This window comes from Vulpes vulpes, chromosome 10, assembly GCF_048418805.1.
Source record: "Vulpes vulpes isolate BD-2025 chromosome 10, VulVul3, whole genome shotgun sequence".
Taxonomy (NCBI): domain Eukaryota; kingdom Metazoa; phylum Chordata; class Mammalia; order Carnivora; family Canidae; genus Vulpes; species Vulpes vulpes.
In genome coordinates, this window is record NC_132789.1 from 30222352 (window position 1) to 30238078 (window position 15727).

A 15727-nucleotide genomic window follows, 5' to 3' on the forward strand; every position below is an offset into this window, starting at 1 on the left:
TGGGGAAGGGAAGAAGGGCCAGGGAAAGGAATTATGAACCCAGTGTTTGCTCTTCTCCACCTGCCACCACACACTGCAGTAAATCAATCAACCTAACCAGAAGGAAAGCCTTTGTTAAATGTAGAACACAGACAAAAGAGTCACAATGATGTATATTTTATAAAGGCTTCCAACCAAGATGGAGTCATAGGGATATATTTAACTGCCTACCTGAAACAAGGAAGTAAAAAAAAAAGTATAAAATATAAGAAAACACCAATTCTCCAGAAACTGACATCAAGCAACAAAGGACAGTGACCCTTGAGTCAGGGCACGTGTGAGGTGAGCCTTACTGTATGTATCAAGAACATTTCCAGGAAAATAAAGAAAAAAAAAAGAACATTTCCAGGCTACAAAGCAGGGAGATATATTCCAGGGGGGTGTAGAAAACTTAGAGGTGAGTGGATGCAGCTAAAAATTGGGGGGAAATCAAAGCAGGTAACACTCACAGGACAGCTCCAAAGAGTCCTGGAGAAGAGAGAGCTGCACAAAAGTAAGACTCCAGAGATCCAGAGAGGACCCCCGCAGGGAATGAAGGAAAGTACTGATCAGTGTGTGGTGTGAGTGGAAACCACCCGGGGCTAAGGAGAGAACCACACCAAAGGACAACAGGGAAACGATAATTGAAGTTCAGCAAGACCACAAAATGCCTGTTCTCAGGAGCCAGACTGGAAAAACTCATAACTTGTGGGGCACCGGGTCAAGTACTCAGAAGAGTCCTACCTCATTAGTGGAGAGAAAGAAACTCCAGACTAAGTGCAGTCTAACAATAATTAAAAAGAAAGAGCCAAAGGGATCAAATTATTTCCAAGTTACACCTAAAACAAAACTTGAGAATATTTATAGGAAGGCAAAAATACGCAGTAACCAAAAAAGGCAAAATTCACAAACTCTAGCATTCAATAAAAAAATTACCAGACATGCAGAGAAACAGGAAATCATGACCAAAATGAAAAAAAATTCAGACAAGACAGACTCAAAAAGGTAAAAATGATAAAGCACACAAAGACATCAAAGTTAAAATTGTGTCACAAATGCTCCAGAAGCTAGAGGAAAAATCAAACGTGTGCAGTAGATATGGAAGATTTTATGAAAGAAGCAAACCCAATGCCTAGAGATGAAAACTGCAAGGTACCTGCAAGGCATCCTGCAAGGAAGGCAGGATGACCAGATTCAGTTTCACAGAGGAAAAGATGAATGACTAGAAGACAATAATAGAAACTCTAAACTAAAACACACCAAAAGAAGGCTAGAAAAAAATGAACTGTGAGCTGTGTGATACACAGACTTAGGGCGGGGGCAGGGGGACAGACAAAATATTTGAAGAAACAGTGACAAAAAAAATTTCTCAATTTGATGAAAATCCACAGACTTAAGTCACTCAGTGAACTCCAAGCATAAGAAATAGAAAGAAAACTATTCCAAGGTACGTGACGATCAAATTGCTTAAAGCCAGAGATAAAGAGAAAAATCTTAAGACTAGCCAGAGAAAAAAAGAGGTATTCCCCAAAGGAAAACAAACATGATGTGATGGCAGATTTCTCATTAGAAACAATACAAGCTGGAATATTGTGGAGTAACATTTTTAAGTTCTGAAAACAAACAAAAAATACTCAACCCAGAATTATCTGAAGCAAAAACATGGATCCTATACTGTGGGCTCAAAACATGGAAGGAGAACTTTAACAAGAACAGCACAAATAAAAAATGTTAAATAAAATCTTAAAAAAAAAAAAAGAACACAAATGCTGGGAAGGGAGAAGCAGAGGCACACTATTTTAAGGCTCTTATGCTGAAAGTAATGTAGTCTGTCATGCAAAGGGCAACTGTAGGATGTTCAAGATGAATACCAAAAAGCTAGCATGAGAGTTTTAACAAATAACCCAATGAAGACAATAAAACGGAATAAAAACAGTCAATCCAGAAGACAGAAAGAAAAAAGTTGAAACAAGCAGCACGAATAGAAAAAACACAAATGACAAAATGGCAGGATTTATTTATTTATTTATTTATTTATTTATTTATTTATTTATTTATAAAGATTTTATTTATTTATTCATGAGAATACACAGAGAGGAGAGAGAGTGAGGCAGAGATGCAGGCTCCATGCAGGGAGCCTGACATGGGACTCGATCCCAGGTCTCCAGGATCACTCCGTGGGCTGTAGGTGGCGCTAAACCGCTGAGCCACCAGGGCTGCCCTAAAATGGCAGATTTTAATTAATTCTCCCTTATCAATAAACAGATGAGATGATCTAAAACACCCCAGTTAAAAGCAGAATTTGTCACATAGGTTAAAAAAAAAGTATCAGTTACATATTATCTAAAAGAAACCCACTTTATATAAGGATACATGTAGGTGAAAATAAAAGAATGGAAAAAGACATACCATGCTAACATTGATCAAAAGAAAGCTGGAGTAGCCAAATTAATATTACACAAAGTAGACTTCAGAGCAAATATCACCAGGAATAAAGGTCATTTAACAATGACAAAAGATAACGTAATGCTAAATGTTTATGCATCTATAGCAGACCTTTAAAATATCAAGGAAAAACTGCTATAACTAATAGACAAATTGCTATAACTAATAGACAAATTCACAACTAATTTCCATCCCCTCTCAACAGGTGATAGAAGAAGCAGACAGGAAATCAGCAAGGATACAGACAAGCTGAACAACACCAATCAACATTTCTAGAACTCCCAGCCAACATCAGCAGAATACATATATTCTTTCCATAAACATAACTAACACTTACCATAATAGCATTATGAGACATAATACAAGTTGCCAATAAATTTATAATGATTCAAAACACAGAGTATATTGTTTGGCCACAACGGAATTAAATTAAAAGTCAGTGACAGAAAGATCTGGAAAATACCCTGACTATATGGAAACAACTGACACACTTCCAAATAGTCTACGGGTCAAAGAAGAAATGAAAAAGGAAATTAGAAAGCATTTTAAATTGATGAAAATTTGTGGAATGCAACTAAAACAGTTCCCAGAGGCAAATGTACTCCATTAAACTCCTCTATCAGAGAAAAAGAAAGGTCTCAAATCAGGAATCTCAGTTTCTTCCTTAAGAAACTAGAAAACCAAAGCAAATGAAACCCAAAGCAAATGGCAGAAAAGAAATAATGAAGATCGGAGTGGAAATATAGAAAACAAGAATAGAAAAAATAATGAAAATAAAAGCTGTTTTTCTAGAAGATTAACAACATTAACAAACCTCTAGTCAAACTAGTCAGGAAAAAAATTAAGAACACAAAATATCACTATCAGAAGAGGGTGTCATCACTACAATTGTAGAGACATTAAAAAGGATAATAAGAAACAATAAATAAAAAATAAATTTTAAAAAAGGATAATAAGGAATGGGAAAATAATAAGGCAATAGTACGAACAACTTTATATCAGTAATTTTGACAACTTAGATAAAATAAATTCCTTGGGGCAGCCTGGGTGGCTCAGTGGTTTAAGCGCCTGCCTTCCACCCAGGGCGTGATCCTGGAGTCCCAGGATCAAGTCCCACGTCAGACTCCCTGCATGGAGCCTGCTCCTCCCTCTGCCTGTGTCTCTGCCTCTCTCTCTCTGTGTCTATCATGAATAAATAAATAAAATCTTAAAAAATAATAAAATAAATTCCTCGAAAGGCACAAACTACCAATATTCACTCAAAAAGACATCAATAACCTGAATAACCTTATAACTATATAAGAAACTGAATTTTTAGTTAAAACCTCCACACAAAGAAAACTCCAGACCCAGGTAGCTTCACTGGAAAATTCTACCCATATTTAAGGAAGAATTAAGACCAATTCTATACAAAGCATTCCTGAAATTAAAATATTTAAAATTACCTTAACAACAGCATAAAAAAAAAAAAAAAGGAAATACTTAGGGATAAATCTAATGACAGATGTACAAGTCTTAATACACTGAGAATTACAGAATACTGATAAGAGAAATTTTTTAAAGACCTAAATACATGAGGCTCATAGATCAAAAAGACCAAAGTTGTTAAGATACCAATTCTAGGGGCACTCAGGTGGCATTAGGGGCATTAGGTCTAACAGCCAATTATTGGTTTCAGCTCAGGTCATGATCTCAGAGTCCTGGGATCGAGCCCTGCAAGGGGGCAGGGGGTGGAGGCTCCCTGCTCAGCAGGGGCATCTGCTTGACAATTCTGTCTCTCTCTCTCCCTCTGCTCCTCCCCTGCTCAAACTCTCGCTCTTTTTTTTTTTTTTTAAAGATTTATCTACTTATTTGGGAGAGAAACAGACACAGATAACAAGAGAGCACAATCGAGGAGAAAGAGAAGCAGGCTTCCTGATGAGTAGGGAGCCCGACTCTGGGCTCGATCCCAGGACTCTGGGATCATGACTGAGCCAGAGGCAGACGCTTAACCTACTAAGCCACCCACGCACATCTCTCTCTCTAACAAATAAATAAATCTTAAAAAAAAAAAAAAAAAAAAAAAAAGATAAACAGTTCTACCCACATCCATCAATGCAATCCAAGTCAATATGCCACCAGGCCTTTTGTAGAAATTGACAAAGTGACTTTAAAATTCAAATGAAAATGTGTTTTGTTTTGTTTTTTAAATTTTTTTTTATTATTTATTTATGATAGTCATACAGAGAGAGAGAGAGAGAGAGAGAGAGAGAGGCAGAGACATAGGCAGAGGGAGAAGCAGGCTCCATGCACCGGGAGCCCGACGTGGGATTCGATCCCGGGTCTCCAGGATCGCGCCCTGGGCCAAAGGCAGGCGCCAAACCGCTGCGCCACCCAGGGATCCCTTGTTTTTTTTTTTTTTAAGATCTTATTTATTTATTCATGAGAGGCACAGAGAGAGAGGCAGAGACACAGGGAGAGGGAGAAGCAGGCTCCACGCAGGGAGCCCAATGTGGGACTCGATCCTGGGACTCTAGGATCACACCTTGGGCTGAAGGTGGTGCTAAACTGCTGAGCCACCCAGGGATCCCAAAAAAGTTTTTTTTTTTTTTTTAAAGATTTTATTTATTTACTCATGAGAGACACAGAGAGGCGAGACATAGAGGGAGAAGCAGGTTCCCTGTGGGGAGCGTGATGTGGGACTCAATCCCAGGACCCCAGGACCACACCCTGAGCCAAAGGCAGGCGCTTAACCACTGGGCCACCCAGGCGTCCGAAAATGTGAAAGATTTAAAATACTCAAAAACAACTTTGAAAAGGAAAAACAAAGTTGGAAGATATATACTATTTGCCTTCAAGACACACTATAAAGGTACAGTAATTAAGACAATATGCCATAAGTATCAAAGACAGGCATCAAGATCAACACAACCAGGGTAGAGTCCAGAAACAGGCCCACATATGTGGGAAAATGATTTACAACCAAGGTACAAAGGCAATTCCCTGGAGAAAGAACAATCCTTTCGACAAATGGTCCTGGGACTAGATATCCATCAAGAAATAAAGAAAGAAGGGACCCCTGGGTGGCGCAGCGGTTTGGCACCTGCCTTTGGCCCAGGGCGCGATCCTGGAGACCCGGGATCGAATCCCACGTCGGGCTCCCGGTGCATGGAGCCTGCTTCTCCCTCTGCCTGTGTCTCTGGCTCTGTCTCTGCCTGTGTCTCTGGCTCTGTCTCTCCTTCTATCTCTCAAGAATAAATAAATTAAAAAAAAAAAAAAAAGAAATAAAGAAAGAAGAAAGAGGGCAGCCACGGTGGCCCAGGGTTTAGTGCCACCTTCAGCCCGGGGCGTGATCCTGGAGACCCGAGATCGAGTTCTGCATCGGGCTCCCTGCATGGAGCCTGCTTCTCCCTCTCCCTGTGTCTCTGCCTCTCTCTGTGTGTCGTCTCTCATGAATAAATAAAATCTTTAAAAAAAAAAAAAAAAAGGAAGAAGAAGAAAGGAGAAGAAGAAAGGAGAAGAAGAAGAAAAAAGAAAGAATTCGGATCCATTCTTTATACCAAAAACTAACCCAAAATAGATCAGAGACCTAAAACTATAAAATTTTTATAAGAAAACATAGGAGAGGGATCCCTGGGTGGCTCAGTGGTTTAGCGCCTGCCTTTGGCCTAAGGCATGATCCTGGAGTCCCAGGAGTCCTGGGATCGAGTCCTACCATCAGGCTCCCTGCATGGAACCCGCTTCTCCCTGTGCCTGTGTCTCTGCCTCTCTCTCTCTCTCTCTGTATGTCTCTCATGAATAAATAAATAAAATCTTTAAAAAAAAAAAAAAGAAAACATAGGAGAAAAATCTTTGTGACCTCGAGCTAGGCAAAGATTTCTTAGATACATATAGCCAAAGTACAATCTATAAAAGAGAAGTTGATAAACTTCATCAAAATTGAGAACTTTTCTTCTCCAAAGACACTGTTAAGAGAATGAAAAGACAACTCACATAGTACGAGAAAACTGTAAATTAAATATGTGATAAAGGGCCTGTGTCCAGAATATATAAAGAACCTTCGAATTTCAATACCAAGAAAACAACCCACTCAATTTTAAAGTGGCAAACTATTTTAAAGGATATTTAACCAAAGAAGACACACAGATGGCACATAAGCACATAAAAGACACTCAACATTAGTCATTAAGGAAATGCAAATTAAAACCATAATGAGATACAATTACATACTTATTAGAATGGCCAAAATTAAAAAGAATGATGATATCAAGTGTTGGCAAGTATGAGAAGTAACTGGAACCCTGCTACATTGCTAGTGGGAATATCAAATTGTACTACTTTGGAAAACAATTTGACAGTTTGTAAAAGCTGAATATACACCCATATGACCCAGTCATTCCAATTCCAGGTATTTACCCAAGAGGAATGAAAGTTACATGTCCATTAAAAGAGTAATTTTATTTATAACAGCCAAAAGCTGGAAATCCAAATGCCCAAAATAAGTGAATGAATAAACAAATCACAGTACAGCCACACAGTGGACTACTTACTCAGCAATTAAATAGAATGAGCCATTGATACATGTAAAAACATGTTTAGAAAAAAATAAAAAATATATATAAAGCAGCCAGCTACAGAGTTTATGCCAAACCCTGCTGTCTTAAAGTGTAAGTATAGGGATAAATCTTTATCCTCCACTCCATACCCAACACCCAGCACAAGGTAGGGTGCGGGGAGGACTCATTAATGTCAGATGAACTGAACTGCTCAAAGATCTTCCTCTATTCTTGAAGTCTATAACAAAGTATCAATAGTTCTCTGACATCGCCCTGGGGAAGGTTCTCTCCCTTTCTGACTCACCTGTAGCATAGGGGCTCTTCTGACAGCAATCCAATGTGTAAGTCACTGGTTAATACATGTGAATCACTCATTCAAAAAATATTTACCAAGCTCCACTTTGTGCCAGGCAACTTTCCTGGGCCACAGTGGTAAACAAAGCAGGTAGACTCGGGACATGACAGAGCTTGCCTTGTGTGGTGGGGGACCGACACACAGTCAGTCGCTTGGTAAGTCAGCCAGCAATTCTGATGAGTCTTATTGCCATAACTCGAGCTGCAAATCAACATTCCTTTTCCCTTTCTTCCTCAATATCCTCTCAAGTCCCTTTGTAAAGCATCCAGCATAATTTCTGTCACATCTAAAGTTGCTCAAAAATAGTCACCCCCTCTTCCCACCACTGGCTTTGCCAAGGTCCTGCCCCAAACCTTTTCTTATGATGCCTGTCTCCTGGCTATCAAATGGGAGACACAGGCAGGCCTTCCTAGCCAAGGGATTGCTGACACTTTTCAAAATAATCCATGCCCTAACCATGTGCAAGGCCACAGAACCAAAATGAGAACTTCTCACTAAGCAGTTCTCACATGTTTTTATTGCCAAATCCCTTTAAGCACTTAAAATTTCTGAGGACCCCAGAGAACTTTAGTTTATGTGGGTTATATCTATCAACATATACTGTATTAGAAATTAAAACAGAAATTTTATAAGTAGCAGGTTCCAAATGTACACTCCAAAGGTAAAACACATATGATCCAGAAATTCCACTCCTAGCTATATGTTCAAAAGGAATGAAGACAGGGACTCAGGAAGATGCCTATACACTGATGCTCAGAGCAACATTACTCACAATAGCCAAGAGGTAGAAACAACCCAAGCATTTACCAACAGATGAATGGATAAACATGTGGTATATCTATTCAATGGAATATTATCAGGTCCTAAAAAGGAATGAAATTCTGAAACATGCTATAATGAGGATGGACCTTGAGGACTTTATGCTCAGTGAAACAAACCAGACACAAAAGGACAAATAATGTATGATTCCACGTATATGAGGTCCCCTAGAAGAGTCAAATTCAGACATAGAAAGGAGCACAGAGGTTACTAGGGCCTAGGGGGAGGAGGAATGGAGAGCTGTTTGATGGGGACAGAGTTTAGGTCCCGGAAGATGAAAAGAATTCTGGAGAGGGATGGTGTTGACAGTGGCACAGCAGAGTCAAAGTACTTAATACCGGTGAAACATACACTTGAAAATGGTTAAAGTGGTAAATTTTATGTTATGTGGATTTTATCACAACTTAAAAAATCCTTTAAAAAAGAGAGAAAAACAGGGAGACAGGAGGAGAAAGAATCCCAAGCACACAACCCATTAGCCATCAATCACTTGTCAAGTGGCCTCTGGCAATGCCATCGCACACTCCACACTCCGGTGAGAGAATGAAAGAGGCAAATGACTCCTTGCTATTATTATGAAATGATTTTGACCTCGCAGAGCCCCCTCAGACCCCAGCCACACCTGGAGAGCTACTACTGCTTTATTTAAAGTATGCAAAGTTTGGGAATTAGAGAATTCGAGCCCTGCAGAAATTTGGAAGCCTCTGCCTCACAGATTCTTTCTCTGGATTCAATTTCTTCTTTGTCAGCAAGCCTCGGCCTCATTTTAAATTATGTAAGCTGAGCTGTCTCAAATTACCGTGTGAAATTTAGTATGCAGACTCTAATTGTTTGGAATTGAGTTCTCCTAACATCTGCCCAGAGAGAAATAGAGGAAGATGGGGAACAGCGGTAGCACACATGTCCATGTGTGCTGGACAGGAAATCAAAAATCTCCAGCCAGGAAACGCAGGAGAGAACTCTATCCCATCTCCTCCCATGGCCCCCAGCCCACTCGGATGGTCTGCAGACAGCAGAGAGAGGGGCATCCTCAGATGCAGCCCTCCATGCCTTCCTGGAGCGCTCTTCCAGGCACTAGGAGGCCCCAGTCTCCCCGCAGGCTCACTCCCAGGGGGCAGCGCAGCCTCTGTCAGACCGCCCAGACGTTCTTCCCTGGAAAGAGCAACAGCTTCTCTTCGGAGGATGCTGTCCCCTGGGTCTCATTCCACCCACTACCCAGGGCAGGGCTGGGAGAGGGATGTTTCTCCAGCACCACACTACACACCAGCAGCAGATGGGAGAGTATCTGAAAATAAGGACTGGCTGAGCCCTGCCATGCAAGTGACAGGACAGGTCTGGAAGAATGGTTCCTGTGGGATCTGTCAAGCACCATGTTGGGAACTTGGTGTTCCTGGCTGGAATGCGGGCCAGCCATGTCTGCTCTGGACACCCTCAGGAGGGCACAAAAACCCACTGTCGACAACACAGATCACTAAAATACAAAACACAGGGCATACCTGTTAAGAGTGCCTTTTGAGGTGGAATTACCTGTGTCCTCAGGTAAGAGGATAAGAATAAGGGGCTTGCAAGAGCCCTCAGGATGGGCAGCACATGCACCACCAGATGCCATAGGGAAAGCCTACAGGCCAAGGGTACAGCCTGGATAAGTGCCACCAACACAGGTAAGAAGCTCTCTGCTTAGCTGGGGCTCAGCATGGGATTAGACCAAGCTGGTCTCACAGATGTCCAATGGCTCCAGGACTGGATGCTGCAGGCAGTGGAGACCATCAGAACAATGAGCGGCAGCAGGACAGAGAATGGATCTGGGAGGGCAGAACCAGGAGATGCAGACAGCATTACTAGGCATTGAGAACAACGGTTCCCAGGAGATCATTCTAGAAAAAAACCATGATTATATTATAAACTCATTCCCTGCTCTACAGTGTTCTAAATGCCATTTGTCATTTCATGAGGTGAAGGGCATCTCTATCCAGCCTTCCCCCAACGACCCCTCCATTCAGGTTCTTGGGATCCCTGGCTCAGCAGTCCCTATGGTTCCCCCTGCAACCCTGTCAGCCCTTTGCCAGTGGCTGTCACTTCACGGCATCAATGAGATTGCATGTAACCTCCCTCCCTGCTTCCTGGCACAATGTGGCAACTCATGGTTGCTGAACAGTTTCATGTATTCTGCTCTTTGGAACGACTCTGTGAGGCCCTCTGAAGCAGCAAATGCTCTCTGAGGGACCCACCTGGAGAAAGGAAGGATGCGAGCAGGGAGCTGGGACCAGGGGCTTCTGCACAACACAAGTCTGCCATGGAGCTCAGCAGCGAAGCCCAGTTAAGGATGCTGTTAATGGGAGACCTGAGCACCCCTTGGCTCTGGCAGGCATCAGAGTTACAGCAGGAAGGACACAACATCTGAACGTCACACTGCAAGGAGCTCAAAGACCAGTTGGCCCCATGATTTGCACACATGAGGTCCTAGTATCCAAGGGGGGAGAGGGCTATGTATGGTTCCATGAAGACTACAGTATATTAGTTTTACCAGAAAAAAATTAAATTAGGAAGGCCAGAGACTGCTACATTTACCAGAAAACCTATCTATGGGCAGCCTGGGTGGCTCAGCGGTTTAGCGCCACCTCTGGCCCGGGGTGTGATCCTGGAGCCCTGGGATCGAGTCCCACGTCAGGCTCCCTGCATGGAGCCTGCTTCTCCCTTTGCCTGTGTCTCTGCCTCTCTCTCTGTGTGTTTCTCACGAATAAATAAATAAACAATTTAAAAAAAAGAAAAGAAAACACATCTAGTCCAGTAAACTCACTCACTTCACAAAAGGACTGACGCACCTGCTCCATGTCCTATCACAAGTCAACAGTAGCAGAACAAGAACCTTTTGCCCAGATCTATATCCCAAAGCCAGCTTGGCTAAGTGGGAATCAGGACTCAGGTCGGGAATCATAGCCACCCCCAACAGGATGCCTTGCATTCTGATTTGGGGCGTGGCTAACCCATCCTTCCTCAGAGGGCTGAATCCAAACTTTCCAACTCTGACCCATTTTCTCTTTAAGACAGAAAACACAGGACTTATGAAACACAGTGCCTCTGTGGAGGTCAGCAATACAAACCCTCAGGGACAAGGACTCTCTGACTGCTTGATAGGGACCTGCAAGCCCAGGAATGTACCAAAATACTGTAGGTTTGAAATAAAGCCAAAATTCTTAGATATGCCTTCTCAAATGCCAGTTGCTCCCAGTCACTGTGACCACCAAGCCCATTTCCAAACAGCCCTGGGGCAGGAGGAGAATCACTGAGAATCACTCTCAGTCAGCCCCCACATGGGAGGGGGGACTCATCTGAATGCGGAGTCTGAGCAAGGACATCTCCTACTGCCCTGTCACCTACCTGCCTGGTAAGGATAGGCAGGGGACCCAGCTCTGCTGTGACACCTACTGAGGGCTGGGGAGCACTGCCCATGCTCAGGGGAAGCCACTTTCTCTTATCAGCCAAGGAATCACAAGGTTGATGCAAGAGACCATGACACCAGAACAAAGTGACAAGGCCCATACTTCAGTATTTATTTTTTATAGGTCACAAGCATTTTCTACATCCAGGAGATGAAATGACCATCACTCACTATATCTTCTATCCTCAGATACTCCTCAGCTGGGACACTGGCTCATCTGCCTTGACTTGTTTTCTGGCGTCTCCTTAGGGTAGATGTTTGGAGAAGAAGGTCCTGCTTGAAGTAAGTTATCTTAGAAGAGGAGGGGGAGGCCCAAAGGAAAAGGATGTGACTGGACAAGATGAAAGAGGAAGGAGAGGCAGGTTCACCAAGCATCTCTATTAAATGAATGACACTTTGAAGAAAAGAACAGCAACCAGCAGTCAGTCTATATTTTATGGAGGTTGGAGTTTGGGAGGGTTTAAATGTGGGAATAAGACCAGGGCAAGAGGGTGGGGTAGAGCTGGAATAATAGCTATCTCCCATCTGATGTAACATCCATTTGCTGTTTCATTCACCACTCACACCACACTTGGATGACAACCATAGTACAGTATAACCAGTACTTTGCAAGAGAAACAGCTGGAGCAAGATCAGATTCTTGTATGTTCATTGTGCCAGTGTATCAAAGGCCTCAAATATATTATTTAAATCCTTAAGACAAACTTATTAGCATATAGCATAGCCTTGTGCCTCCTGTGGGCCAGGCACTATGCTAGACGCAAGCAAGAAGAGTGGAATGATAAATACAAGGTCTTTGCCTTGACAGAGCTCAAAGTCTAAAAAGGAAGGAGAAGATCTCCACTACCTCAGGACAGCAAAGAGTTGTCACAGAAACACAAAGTGTAACCATAAAAGAAAAAAAACTGAGGGGATCCCTGGGTGGCTCAGAGGTTTAGCGCCTGCCTTCAGTGCACGGTGTGATCCTGGAGTCCCGGGATCGAGTCCCACATCGGGCTCCCGGCATGGAGCCTGCTGCTCCCTCTCTGCCTGTTTGCCTCTCTCTCTCTGTGTCTTTCATGAATAAATGAATAAAATCTTTAAAAAATAAAAATAAAAAACTGATACAGGAGCCTGGATGGTTCAGCAATTGAGCATCTGCCTTTGACTCAGGGCATAATCCCAGAGTCCAGGATGGAGTCCCTCATCAGGCTCCTGTGGGGAGGCTGCTTCTCCCTCTGCCTATGTCTCTGCTTCTCTCTCTCTCATACACAAACACACACACACACACACACACACACACACGAATAAATAAATAAAATCTTTAAAAAGGAAAAAACTGATAAACTTCAAAATTTAAAACTTTGATCAGGGTATCCCTGATGGCTTAGTGGTTTAGGACTGCCTTCAGCCCAGGGCGTGATCCTGGCAGATCTCCCTCTGCCTGTGTCTCTGTCTGTGTGTGTGTGTGTATGTCTCATGAATAAATAAATAAAATCTTTAAAATCAAATAAAATAAAACTTGGATCAAAGGATCAAAAGTGTGGTAAAGATACATAGATCAAAGCACTAAAATACAGAGCCCAGAAGTAGACCCATACAAATGTGGCCAATTGATGTTTGATAAAGGTGTAAAGACAATACAATGGAAAAAAAGAATCTCTCAAGTGGTAGTGGAACAACTGGACATACACATATCAAAAGCTGGATCTGGATCCATACCTCACATTGGATATAGAAATTAACTCAAAACAGACCAAAGACTTACATGTAAAACCTAATACTAAAACTTCTGGCAGAAAAAAATAAAACCTTTGTGAACCTGGGTTAGGCAAAATGCTTAATACATCTCCAAAAGCATGATCTATAAAAAAAAAATAATAATGTTGTAAACTGAAATTCATAAAAAAATCAGTGGTTGCCAGGTAGAAACCTGGTAGGGAGGTAGGGAGAGGCGCTGACTACAAAGTGGCAGCATGAAGCAGTTTTGGGGTGATGGAACTATGCTCTGCATTTTCAGTGTGGGACTGGTTATAGGACCATAAACGTTTGTCAAACCTTAAAGAATGATACACCAGAAAGAAATTTTAGTATACTAAATTAAAAAATAAAAGATACTTTTAAAAGTACAGCTAAGCAAACAAACTGGTAAGTCATTGACTAAGAGAAAACACTTGCAACACATCTGTCTAAAAACTTTTATCTGGGATATACAAAGAATTCCTATAATTCAGTAAAAAATATAAATAATAAAAAAGCAAACAACCTCATAAAAAATGGGCAAATGATTTGAACAGATACTTCTCAAAAAGCAGATATATGAATGGCTAGCAAGGACATGAAAAGTATTCAACACTATCACTCACAGAGAAAGACAATTAAAACCACTACACAATAGAAAGGCTACATTTTAGAAGCCTGACAACATAAAATGTTGATGTGATTGTGGAGCAACTGGAACTCTCATGCAATATTAATGGGAATGTAAAATAGCACAACTACTCTGCAATTAGGCAAGAAAAAGAAGTAAAAGACATCCAAATTGGAAAGGAAAAAGTAAAATTACACCTGTTTGCAGATGACATGATCTTGTGTCACGTCTAAAGATTCCACCAAAAAAAAGTTAGAATAAATTAAACAGAGCCATAAGGACACAAAAATCAATACAGAGAAACCAGTTGTCTTTCTATATACTAACAATGAACAATTTGAAAAGAAAATTAAGAGAACAATTTTATTTACAAGAGCACCAAAATGAACAAAACGCAAGGTGCCTGAATGGCTCAGTTGGTCTGCCTTCAGCCCATGTCATGATCTTGGGGTCCTGGGATCAAGCCCTACATCAGGCTCCCATTCTCAGTGGGGACTCTGCTTCTCCCTCTCCATCTGCCCCTTCCCCTGCTTATGTAGACGTGCAGGTGCATGCTCTCTCTCTCTCTCTCTCTCAAAATATACTCATGAGAGACACAGAGAGAGAGGCAGAGACATAGGTAGAGGGAGAAGCAGGCTACCCGTGGGGAGCCCAATGTGAAACTCGATCCTAGGACCCCAGGATCATAACCTGAGCCACCCAGGTGCCCCAAAATATTAAATAAAATCTTTAAAAAAATAAACAATACTTAGGAATAAGCTTAACCCAAAGAGATGAAACACCAGTACACTAAAAACTACACAACACTGTTGAAATTAAAGAAGACACAAACGATGGGAAGACATCCCATATTCATGGAAGACTTAAGAAGATGTCAATATGAACCAAGCAATCTACAGATTCAACGCAATCCGTATCAAAATGCCAAGGACCTTTTTTCTTTTTTTGCCAAAATAGAAAAATCTAAAATTAATATGGAATCTCAAATGACTCTGAATAGCCAAAACAATCTTGAGGAAGAAAACAAAGCTGGAGGCCTCACACTTCCTTATTTCAAGACATATTACAAAACTACAGTAATCAAAACAGTGTGCTACTGGCATAAACACAGATATATAGGCCAAGTGAAACAGAATAGAGAGCCCTCAAATAAATCCTCACATATATAGCCAAATGATTTTTGATGAAGGTTCTAAGACCAGGCAATTTTTTCAACAAATAATATGAAGAAAATAACCATGCAAAAAGAATGAAGTTGGACTCTTACCCAACACCATAAACAAAAATTAAATCAATATGGATCAGGACCTAAATGTAAGACCTAAAACATTAAAATCCTTAGAAGAAAATACAAGACAACGTTAGATTTAGAAGTGATTTCTTGGATATGACACCAAAGCACAGGTAACAAAATCAAGAATAGACAAAAGAACTACATCAAACTTAAATAAAGAGAAAAGGCCACCTACAGAATGAAAAAAAAAAAAAAAAAAAAAGCACAAATCATGTATCCAATAAGGGATTAGTATCCAGTATATACAAAGAACTACAATTTAACAAAGATACAAATAATCCAATTTAAAAATGGGCAAAGTGGGGCACCTGGATGCTGCAGTTGGTTAAGTGTCCAACTATTGGTTTGGTTTCTGCTCAGGTCATGATCTCAGGGTCGTGAGATCAAATCCTGTGTCCGCGCTCAGCACAGAGTCTGCTTAAGCTTCTCTCTCCCTCTCCCTCTGCCCCTCCCCCCACAGCAAATGTGTGCT

General features: G+C 41.3%; 1 protein-coding gene across 7 annotated transcripts in view; it reads right to left on the reverse strand.

The window, feature by feature from the left end:
* Nucleotides 1-15727, reverse strand: part of DGCR2 (DiGeorge syndrome critical region gene 2) — a 99336-nt gene that overhangs the window by 61255 nt on the left and 22354 nt on the right. The gene's annotated exons all lie outside the window — the stretch shown is intronic.